The 12,542-nt window shown below is 45.2% G+C and overlaps 1 protein-coding gene across 6 annotated transcripts in view; it reads right to left on the reverse strand.

Annotated features, from left to right (window-relative positions):
- MRTFB (myocardin related transcription factor B) overlaps positions 1–12,542 on the reverse strand; it is a 317,022-nt gene that overhangs the window by 226,087 nt on the left and 78,393 nt on the right. The gene's annotated exons all lie outside the window — the stretch shown is intronic.

A 12,542-nucleotide genomic window follows, 5' to 3' on the forward strand; every position in this document is an offset into this window, starting at 1 on the left:
GCACTAATCCCTCTCAGGCTTTGCTTTTGTAAGTATAATTTTTTTCACAGGAGGTTTTGTTTCATTTTTTTTTCTTTTCCTCTATGTTGGCCCTAAGTGTTTTGCAAATACCCAGAGAAAATTAAACTAAACTCCTTGTTAAAAAAAAAAAAAAAAAGAATACCACAGTAATAATTTCCTCAGGTAAAGTCCACAGACGGATACTAAAATTTAACCAGGCAAAAGTGTGAGGAGAAACAGGATGGTCTCAAAGTATTTCCCTCCAAATATTTACTAATTACAAAGAATGAGAAGGAGATAAACACACTAAAAATGGAGAAGAACCCCAAGCAGAGGGGACACCATGTACAAAACCCTGAGCGGGCAGAGAGCTTGGGTGTTTGAGGAGATGGGGCACCGACCACCAGGACTTGGAAGAGAATCCTAAGTTGATTTGGCAGAGAACCCTAAATCCACGGCATCCTCCATCACTGCAACTACCACTGCGTTTCACATTGGTCCTCCCAACACCCCTACTCAGTGCTGGTGAATAAAACCATCAGCACCTCTACCACCAGGCCAACCCCCGCCCCCACAAAATGTGACAACACAGTATAATCATGTGCTGTGCATGTCTCCCCTGCTTCCCAAATTCATACACTGAAACTGACCCTCAGTGGGATGCTGTTAGGGAGTGGGCCTTTGGGAGGTGACTAGGTCATGAGGGTGGAGCCCCCATGGAGGTGATTAGTGCCCTGATAACAGAGACCCTGTTATGCTCCCCCACGCCTTTCACCACGTGAGGGCACAGTGAGAAGTCAGTGTCTGTGAATCTGGAAGTGGGCTGTCACCAGACACTGAATCAGCCAGCACCTTGATCTTGGACTTCCAGACTTCTGAACTGTGAGCAGTAAATGTTTGGGAGCCTCCCAGTTTATGGTATTTTTGTTATAGTGGCCAGGACAGACAAAGACAGTATAGTAAGGTTGTGTGAGGGCATGGGACATATTTCACATCAGTGGTGAAATCAATCTCTCTGCTGCTCTTTTCCTTCGAAAAATCTGATTTGAGAGGAAGAGGCCAGATTGGAAGGTCTGTTCCTTAGCAGAGCATGTCTGTGAGAGAAGAGACACGTGAGGCAACATCCAGAGCAGAGCTGGAGATTAGGAAGCTAAGAAGAAGCTGTTCTTTTAAAGAAAAAAAAAAAAGTGAAGGGACTTCCCCGGTTGGTCTAGTGGTTAAGACTCTGTGCTTCCAATGCAGGGGACATGGGTTATATCCCTGGTCAGGAAACTAAGATCCCACATGCCACACAGCACAGCCGAAAAAAAAAAAAAAATAGAGAAGAATATTGGGGGTGGGATGGGAGGAAAAAGAGGGGAAGAGAAGGATGTTCAGGGGACTTGGATGGAAGACACCGGGTACACATTTATCAGTTGTTTGTATTGAAAACTGCTTCCACATCCCAAGACCCTTGTAAAGTCTACCACACACTCAGATCTGTGTCTGGATACATGTCTGTGTGTCCATCACGCATGTAGCTGTATGTGTGTCTAGACTACCTGAGTCTATGTGTATCTCTATGACTGTGCTTAGGCGTGTCTGTTTCTATGTGCCTCGGATTGTGCTTGTGTGTGCTTTTGTGTATATGTGAATGCTGGAAATCACAGCAAGGGGCTGAGTGCCTGCAGAGTGAAGACAAAGGATTTGCCACAAGACCCAGAGGGAGAACAAAAAGTCTGCTATGACAGGAGGCAGTTGAGGCCCAGGTGACAGTGTCAGGCCCTGAGAATCTGATGACATCTTTGCGAGGACACTGGAATTGCTCTGGGATTTGGAATGTGGGTGGGGGTGGCAAGTCAGGTCAGTACTGTCTAGAGAGTTCAGACGGCAGGACAACCTACCTCCAAATCGACACCTGGCGTGTTGGGTGTTATTTCCATTTTGCAGCTGAGAAAACCAAGTCTCACCACTATTACTTTCATGGCACCAAAGAACCTCCAGAGGCCTCTGGGTGGTTCACCCAGGGCTGGAAACCCTGGAATCACCGAGGGAGGAGAGCACTCCACTGTCAGTCTTTCTGCAGAAGAAGTCTCTAGCTGGTAGTCCTTTAACATCTGGGCAACACCTACTAATATTTTTGTAAAGAACATTTTTTTCCTTTACTAATCAATCAATGGGTACCCAGAACATCACAGCCTCATCAGGCACACTGACTGAGAACACACTCTCAAAGCTCTACATAACTAACTTCTCCAGAAACGTGATGTCACAACATTAGAACACCACCCTAATCCTAGCACCATTTTTGAGTTAATTTGTCTATCTTATCAACATAAATATGATGGCAGGGGAAGTGTCAATTTCCCGTTTGGTAGACATCTTACTCTTTGTTACCTATTTTGGAAGTGAAATAGGAAGTGTCCAACTTATTAGAAATTAACATTGAAGCCCTTTTGCGGTTTTAAAAAATTTGAGAATGTTGTGATATCGGAGGTACATCCGGGAGAGATGCTCCGTTTGTCTCCTTGCTTTTAAGTTTTTAAAAAATATTTATTTATTTGGCTGTGCCAGGTCGCAGTTGTGGCATGTGGGATCCTCAGTTGCTCGTGGCATGCACACTCTTAGTTGGGGCATCTGGGATCTAGCTCCTGACCAGGGAGTGGATCCAGGTCCCCTGCATTGGGAATGTAGAGTCTTAGCCACTGGACCATCAGAGAAGTCCCTGCTTTTAGTTTTTATTTTGCAAAAATCCAAACCTATAGCACAGTTGCAAGAACAGTAAAACAGACTCTCCTAGACTCTTCATCTACATTTATCACCATTTACATTTGTGTCATTTATGCTTTCTCTCTCTGTGTATGTGTGTGTTGGTCGCTCAGTCGTGTCCAACTCTTTGTGACCCCGTGGACTGTGGCCCACCAGGCTCTTCCGTCCATGGAATTCTCCAGGCAAGTATACTGGAGTGGGTAGCCATTCCCTTCTCCAGGGGAACTTCCTGACCCAGGGATTGAACTTGGATCTCCTGCATGGCAGGCAGATCTTTACCATCTGAGCCACCAGGGAAGCCCATATGTATGTGTATATATGCACACACATACATATACACATATATATATATACACACACAAATATGCACATACACACACCTTTTAAAAAAACATTTGAGAATAAATTGCCAATGTTATGACCTTTTGTGTGTGTGTGATCTTTTATTCATAAATATTTCATATATCTCCTAAGAATAAGAACATTCCCTTACCTAACAAGTATCTAAAATATAGTCCATAGTCAAAGTTAGTGAATTATCCTAGTAAAGTTATTTCTATAATTTCTGATGTTCGGGTCCTGGATCCATCCCAGAATTATATACCTTTATCTGTTATTTCTCTTAACTCCCATTTAATCTGAGACAGTTCCTTGATCTTTCATGACTTGGACCAAACTCTGCCCCTACTTATTTTTTATTACATCTCTGTGTGTGGGACTTTAGCTTCCCAACCAGGGATCTAACCCACATACCCTGCAGTGAAGCACAGAGTCCTAGCCACTAGACCGACAGGGAATTCCCCAAACTCCCGTTTCAACAAAAGAGAAAACGCAGAGCCTTGACTAGCAACAATGTCCACCTACGATGTAATCAATATTTGTTTTCTGAGTATTTTTCTTTCTGGCTATCTTCTATATACGGCCAGTGACACTGGTTTCTTACTTGTATAGTAATACATGGTTTCTCTAAATTTTTTTTTTTTTAATTAAAGTGAACTAATGTAAAAGGAAAGATTAAAGAAATAATAGAATAGGTATGTAGATCGAGTCTGAGCTTCCTCAACCTCAGCACTGTTGGCATTTGGGGCTGGAAAACTCTATATTGTGGAATGGTGAGCAGCACCCCTGGTCTCTACCCACTGGCCGCCAGAAACAAATCCCACCCTCCCTCTGGCTGTGACAACCACACATACCTCCAGACATTGCCAAAGGCCCCCTGGAAGACAAACTCACTGGCGAAGAGCCATTCCTCCAGCCCAAATCACAAGAGCAGAGTGTGAGAGGCAGAAGTTTGGGAACCCTGGAGTATAGTGGTTGCCTCTATCCCATTCAGCTCAGATGATGTTTACCAAGTGCTGGCCTTGACCTACGTGCTGGGGGCACAGAGATGACACAGTCCAGCTCTCCAGCAGCTGCTGTGAAGTCAGAAGTGGGCAGAAGAGGTCCAAGAGGCAGAAAAAATAAACCCAAGAAGAGGGAGCTGGGGAAAACTATACCATCACTAGAATTAAGTCTCCTTAGGCCTCTTGACTCTCACAACAGTTCTTCTGCCCCAGTAATTGAAGACAATCAGATCATTTCAGCCCCCTGATTAAAGGTTCCAGTAACTTCCCATCACATATAGAGTAAGATCCAAACTCCTTAAAGGACCTAAGAGACTCTGTGTGATCTAACTCCTGGCTTCCTATTCGCCCTTCATTTGCCTTGCTTCCCAGGATTCTCCTGCTCCAGCCTCTCCAGACTTTTCTCTCTCCCAAGATCGCACCATGCTCATTTCCAAATAAGACTCTGCTTTGCGCTGTCCTCAGATCTTTGTAGTGTTGGCCCCTAGTTATCAGCTTTCTGTTCATATGTCCCTTGCCCTGACCAGGAGCCCTCCCTCTCACTGTCCTGTTTGATTTCTTTTGTGCCACGTCCTGCGTCATACATTGGTGGTTGGCTGACCTGACTTGCACTGGCAGCATCCTTCTCCTTAGTGACCATCCAGGTGGAGTTGGCCATCTCACCCAGATCTGGGCAATGAGAGATGCAGGTACTGCCCCTCTCCCATCTTCCTGCTGAATCACGGGGGTGATGACTGGAGCTGTTCAGCCATTCTGTGACCATGAAGGAAAGACCAGGCAAATATTGAATTCTTGAGCCAAATAACCAGTACCAACAATCTCTTACTATCTTTTCCAGGGAGAAAAATAAATCCCTAGGGTTTACACCACTGTATTGGGTTATCTGGTGCAAGTGTTAGTCACTTGCTCGTGTACAACCCTTTGTGACTCCATGGACTGTAGCCCACCAGACTCCTCTGTCCATGGAATTCTCCAGGCAAGAATACTGGAGTGGGTAACACACTCCCTTCTCTAGGGGATAGTCCTGACCCAGGGATAGAACCTGATCTCCCGCATTGCAGGCAGATTCTTTACTGTCTGAGCCACCAGGGAACCCACTGGGTTATCTGGTACCTGCAGTCAAAAGCATCATAGCTGAAACAATTGTCTGAAACGATTGTGTTGACTTTGCTGTTTTCTTTTTGTTCACATTTTCCCCCTAGACTCTAAGTACCAAGAGACAGAAGTTCATGTCTCCTCCCATTCACTACTACATCTTCAGCCCCTAGGCACAGTGCCTGACTTGTGACATATTTTAAAAACTATTAAGCTACTTGTTCCTTCACATATAAAATAGGGACAGTCATAATACCTTGAAAGACTGTAAGGATTAACTGGGTCCAAACGCATATAATGTTCAGAGCAGGGCCTGGCACGTAATCATCGCTCAAAGGATTCCAATTATTTGTTGACTTAATGAACTAATTAATGTACGGAAGAAAGGATTCCTTCTCGATATGCTTTTGCAGCACTGTCCTTTGGCTTCCTCCTCTTCAAATGAAAGCTGTGTTTAGTTGGTGCTGACAAGTCAGGTTATTGATTAAGAAACATGACCGTGGCGGTTGGAAGAAATTCACACCATTTACTGTGAGCAACTGGATTAGCACCTTTAGGGGGTGGTGTGGGAGAGAGACATTGGCACACAAAACGGTAGAGTGCATAAAGCCTGGCATATTCCAAAGTTCAGGCCAGGAAATGCTGGAAATGAAATCTAAGATGAGAGTTTGCTGTTGTACACCGTGGGAAGAACAGAGCTGGGCTTTGCCACCAGTGCTCAAGCAAAGCCACTCAGAGGTCAGGTGGAGGTTCTGCGCACAGAGATTCAACATAACCAAAGGGGTTCGTTCATTCATTCACTCGCACAACAAAATGCTTCTTAAGCACCTACTCTGTGCCCTGTAGTGAGGGATCTGGCAAGGAAACAATGAGACCTGCCTTGCCTGCAGTGATGACAACAGGGTGTTTCCAAAAGACCCCACAATGTTTCTTCCCTAATTACCTTGTAACCATGTAGTGGCCAGTCCAAATTTCGGGTCCCCTGAATGCAGTGCATGACCAGTATAACCACTACCTAGCACTTTTCAGTGCTAAGCACTATGCTGAGACCACTTTACTAAGCACAGCAAAACTCATTTGCTAGAAACCTACTGAACACCCACTTTCTTCTTCCCTAGTAATTAAAAAACCCCTCATTTTTATTCAGAGTAACAACAAAGAGCACATATCCTCAAATAAAATTGGCACCCAGCTTTTGCTATTAGCACCCAAACACACATCCTAATGAATACGAGGCATTCTTTTGTTTACTTCTCACAAGTCAGTGAAGTAGGAGTTAATATTATCCCTTTTATACAGTGGAGCAAACTGAGGTTCAGAGAGTTTAAGTGATTTCCCGAAGGTTATACAGTTTTCAGCTGATGGGGTAGAATGTCAACCTGGTCAGTTTGATTCTAGAACCTATGCACTCTGTACTTTTAAAATCTATTTCCATGTGTACAGATAGCATCGCTCAGTCGTGTCCGACTCTGCGACCCCATAGACTGTAGCCTACCAGGCTCCTCCGTCCATGGGATTTTCCAGGCAAGAGTACTGGAGTGGGTTGCCATTTCCTTCTCTAGAGGATCTTCCCGACCCAGGGATGGAACCCAGGTCTCCTGCACTGTAGGCAGACGCTTTACCATCTGAGCCACCAGGGAAGCCTAGCATGTATATACATCTCCCATTTAACCCTCCCAAGACCTTTGGTAGGTAGAGTAACAGGTGAAAGTCGCTTAGTCGTGTCTGACTCTTTGCAACCCCATGGACTATACAGTCCACGGAATTCTCCAGGCCAGAATACTGGAGTAGGTAGCCTTTCTCTTCTCCAGGGGATCTTCCCAACTCAGGGATCAAACCCAGGTCTCCTGCATTGAAGGCAGATTCTTTACCAGCTGAGCCACAAGGGAAGCCCAGAGTAACAGGTAAGATTTTCAATTATCTACTGACTTACATCTCCTATCAGTCAACTGGCTTCCTTCCTTGAGCCACTCGCCTGTCTACTCCTAAGGGTCACCCTCTTCCAATCCAGTGGAGTGCAGACTGTAGAAGAGGGACAGAGGCCAGAAGCCATCAGCTGTGCTGGAATGTCCATTTAGGCAGGACCCATATGAGAGGATTGTTAGATACGGTGCAGAAAAAGCCCAGAGCAGAAGAATTTTACTTCATTTCTCATATATAGAGAGAAGAAGCAACATTTCCCATATGACTTTGAGAAGAGATGACATTAAAACAAAATCAGTACACCCTATTGGTTAGGTAGAGGGAAGGTTTGAATTTTGCATCCAGAAAGTTCCACGTGTCCTGTGGGGGGATTCAGAAAATAGCTGACAGTTCTCTTGGGTGAGATTGATAGGAGTTGCCATGGGAGAGATGAAGTGGCTCCAAGACTGAGAGTTACCAGGTGACCAGAGAAGACCAGGGGCACACGGGTGTGGCAACCAGACCCCAGATGGAAATTCAGCACCAGAAAGGGCTGGGGTAGGGCTGGACACGCACCTTGAGTGCACTGAGCTGACCACCAAATGTCCCAATCCCGGCCTGCTGGGAGAGTGACCAGCAAAATGGGAATAAAAGATGCTACCTCGCAGGATTATGAGCATAAATGGAGGGTCAGAGCCAGGAAGGAGCATAACAAAGGTCACACACGAAACATGGGCCCTCAAAACTCAGCCGCCTTTCCCCCTTCTGTCTTGTCATGGATGCTGCCATGAAGGATGCCTGGAGCCACTGGGACCTCGATGGCATCTCAGTGACAGGAAAGGAACAGACAGACTTCATTTGAATGAACTTGGACCTGACTTCCTGCTGGTGTCACCAATCAGTATGGATTGAGAATTAGTAGATTGATTAACACAATAAACGAATGAGTGAATGAATAGCGAAAGTCTTTGCTGGAAACTATGGGAATCCTGGACCACCTGACTTGCCTCTTAAGAAACCTGTATGCAGGTCAGCAAGCAACAGTTAGAACTGGACATGGAAAAACAGACTGGTTCCAAATAGGAAAAGGAATACGTCAAGGCTGTATATTGTCACCCTGCTTATTTAACTTCTATGCAGAGTACATCATGAGAAACACTGGGCTGGAGGAAGCACAAGCTGGAATCAAGATTGATGGGAGAAATATCAATAACCTCAGATATGCAGATGACACTACCATTATGGCAGAAAATGAAGAAGAACTAAAGAGCGTCTTGATGAAAGTGAAAGAGGAGAGTGAAAAAGTTGGCTTAAAGCTCAACATTCAGAAAACGAAGATCATGGCATCCGGTCCCATCACTTCAAGGCAAATAGATGGGGAAACAGTGGAAACAGTGGCTGATTTTATTTTTCTGGACTCCAAAATCACTGCAGATGGTGATTGCAGCCATGAAATTAAAAGACGCTTATTCCTTGGAAGGAAAGTTATGACCAACCTAGATAGCATATTAAAAAACAGAGACATTACTTTGTCAACAAAGGTCCATCTAGTCAAGGCTACAGTTTTTCCAGTGGTCATGTATGGATGTGAGAGTTGGACTGTGAAGAAAGCGGAGTGCCAAAGAATTGATGCTTTTGAACTGTGGTGTTGGAGAAGACTCTTGAGAGTCCCTTGGACTGCAAGGACATCCAATCAGTCCATCCTAAAAGAGATCAGTCCTGGGTGTTCATTGGAGGGACTGATGTTGAAGCTGAAACTCCAATACTTTGGCCACCTCATGCAAAGAGCTGACTCATTTGAAAAGACCCTGATGCTGGGAAAGATTGAGGGCAGGAGGAGAAGGGGACAACAGAGGATGAGATGTTTGGATGGCATCACTGACTGAATGGACATGAGTTTGGGTGGACTCTGGGAGTTGGTGATGGACAAGGAGGCCTGGCGTGCTGCAGTTTATGGGGTCGCAAAGAGTTGGACACGACTGAGTGACTGAACTGAGCTGATGGGAGTCATGGAAACCTTTAAGATGTTATCTTTAGGGATTTCCCTGATGGTCCAGTGATTAAGCATCACCTGCCAATGCAGGAGACATGAGTTCAAAACCTACTTCAATCCCTAGTCGGGGAGCAAAGATCCCACATGCTGCAGGGCAACTAAGCCCCTGCGGTGCAACTACTGAAGTCTGCTTACTCTAGAGCCCATGCTCCACAGCTAGAGAAAGCCCCCGCACCATAATGAAGAAACAGTACAGCCAAAAAAAGAAAAGATAGTGTCTTTAGAGACAGTCATATGCATTAAAAACATATTATAGGAGAGAAGAAACAGTTAAGTGTAGGTTTCTTTTTCCAGCACAGAGCTGCGGGGGCTTAAAGAAAGGAGGTCAGCCATTGCTGGAGCGGATAGGAAAGGCCTTCCATGGACATTCCACTAACTGATGTCATATGAGGCTCTGGCATGCTTTTGGCAGGATCACCTAAATAGCAGAGGGAGTCACTTTTCGGGCTCAGTTCAGATGTTACCTACTCCAGGAAGACCTCCCTGATACCCCCAGCTTGTTAGGCACCTCCTCTGTGCTCCTGTCTATCACTGCACTATTATACTAAGCTGTGGTTCTCTCAGTTGAAGGTGAATTCTTAGAGACAAGGTTCTGTCTCCCTTCATCTCTCCGTGTCCTTAAAACCTAGAGTCTGGCCCCAGGCGGGTACTCAGGAAATAACAAGAGCCATTTAGTGAGTGCTTTCCAAGTACAAAGCACTAACGTGCTTTAGAGGCCAATGTCCTTGACTCGCAATAACCCCAGGAGCCAGGGTGGCCTTCTCTTGCCCTTGACAGGTAAGAAAGTGGAGGCTCAGAGGAGCTAAGAAGCTTTCTGTCTCTTCCTCATTCTGCACCCTTCTTTGCCAGAGTGCCTGGCCTAAATTCTTGAGGTCTGGGGAACAGAATGGAAGCTCAGAGTGACGGGGCAGTCTGGCTGGGTGGGTGGCTGGCTGGGTGGGTAGGAAGATGGAACAATGAATGGAAGATGGAACAATGAAGAAGGAGCACATGTTAGCAATTGGCATCTGTGCCGGCCAGACACCAGGCGTCCTCCCAGACCACCCGGGAGAGCTGCCTGGCGGCCTCCACGAGGAGTGTGAGCCACGTGCCCCACAGGCGCCATCTGCTCACTGATTTGGAACAAATGGGTGCAAGGGAGTGTGTGCTGTTAGATACGTGGTGCTTCTGGCAGAAAGAATTCGGGGGAGAAAACAACTTTGAAATCACAAACATATGGAAGTGTGTGGAGGTGAGCTGATGTGGAAGCCAGTGATGCAGAAATATCAGCACCAAGAGCCAAGAGGGGAGAGAAGTCCAGCACCCTGTTACACGGCCAATTTTTAAAATAAAGTAAAAACAAAATAAAAATAAAGTAAGGTAAATTAAAATAAAGTAATATAAAATAAAGGTAAATTAAAATACAAACAAGGTAAGGTAAGATAAAAGTAAGGCATCCTAGGTGGTACAGTGGTAAAGAATCTGCCTGCCATTGCAGGAGATGCAAGAGACTGGGGTTAGATCTCTGGGTTTGGAAGATCCCCTGGAGCAGGAAATGGAAACCCACTCCAGTATTCTTGCCTGGGCAATTCTATGGATCAGGAGCCTTGCAGGCTACAGTCCATGGAGTCGCAAAGAGTCAGACTCGACTGAGCACGCGCGCACACACAAATACAAAATAAACTAAAATTAAATTAAAATAAATTAAAAGTAAGGTAAAGAAAAATAAACGAAGGTAAAATAAAATAAAACAAAACAGAGCCACAGTTTTGCTTTTCGAGGGAGCCTCAGACAGACTCCAGAAGTCCCCAGGGGACCTGTGCCTTTGTGGCCTTTCCTGGCCACACTCCGGGCTACCCGTAAATCTGACCTTCTTCACGGCCAGGAGGCCTCAAGAGCCTGGAGGCTCACCGGAGCAAACAACTTCACAAAAACAATCTGTCCCATAAACAAAGTCGGTGGAAAGCGGCCAGCCTCACACAATGGAGCTAATCTTCTGGGCACACATTTCCCGTCCAGGGTATTAGCTGAGACACCGCTTCCTCCTAGGTGGAGGTAACGCCACTCGGCCTGGGGATCCAAGAACAATACTGCTCTGTAGATTCCCCCCTTGTCAGAGGCAGAACAGGCAGGAATTCAGAAACAAGGAGCTGCTCGTCCCCCTTCCTTTCTTTTCTTAAAGAAGCACGGCAGGTTTAAAGGCAGGTCACAGACTGAGAAGAGCATGGAACTATGGACCCACCACGCTGGGCTCCGGCTCAGCTTCACTACTGACTAGCCCTGGGCTTTAGGGCAAGTGACTTAATCTCCCAGAACTATATTTTCTCCACTGCTCAAGTGGGATTATGTAAAATGTCCAGCTTCTCTCAACTCAGGAAGGTATAAAATTAAAATGTTGAATGGTCACCATCAAAAAAAACAGAAAATAACATGTGTTGGTGAAGATGTAGAGAATTTGAAACACTTGGGCACTGTTGAGGGGAATGTAACATGGAGAACAGAATGACGTTCCGTAAAATATTAATATTAAAAATAAAATTATTGTGAGATCCAGCAGTCCCACTTCTGGGTATATATCCAAAAGAATTAAAATAAGAGATATGTATATGTCTATGTTCACAGCAGCATTATTCACAATAGCCTGTAGGTGGAAGCAATCCACATATCCATCTGCGGATGAAAGGACAAACAAAACTTAGTATATCCACACAACGGAATATTATTCAGCCTCAAAAAATAAGGAAAACCTGTCATATACTACAACAAGGATGAAACCTGAGGACCTCTGCTAGGGAAATAAACCAGTTATAAAAAGACAAATACTGTATACTTCCACCTAAATGAGTTATCTAAAGCAGCCAAACTCAAAACAACAGAGTAGAATGGCAGGTACCAGGGGCTGGGAGGAGGGAGAAAAGGAAGCTATTGGCCAACTGAGTAGAGTTTCAGTTTTGCAAGGTGAAATTCAAGTTCTAGACAGCTGTTGCACAGTTATGTGAAGAGAACTAACATGACCAAACTGTACACAAAATAATTAAGGTGGTGAATTTTATGTTATGTGTTTCTTGTGTGTGTGTGTTACTTGCTCAGTCGTGTCTGACTCTTTGTGACCCCTGGGCTATAGCCCGCCAGGCTCCTCTGTCCATGGGATTCTCCAGGCAAGAGTACTGGAGTGGGTAGCCATTTTCTTCTCCAGGGGATCTTCCTGACCCAGGGGGATTGAACCTGGGTCTCCTGCATTGCAAACAGATTCTTTACCACTGAGTCACCAGGGAAGCCTTATGTGTTTCTTACCATAACTAAAACATTGAGATACCATTTCTCTATCCATTAGATTGGCAAAAATTAAAAAAAAAAGTCTGGGGGACTTCCCTGGTGGTCCAGTGGTGAAGAATCTGCCTTCCAATACAGGGGACATGAGT

The sequence above is a fragment of the Bos grunniens genome, chromosome 25, assembly GCF_055505025.1.
Source record: "Bos grunniens cultivar Pamir isolate PY7600 chromosome 25, Bosgru_T2T1.0, whole genome shotgun sequence".
Taxonomy (NCBI): Eukaryota; Metazoa; Chordata; class Mammalia; order Artiodactyla; family Bovidae; genus Bos; species Bos grunniens.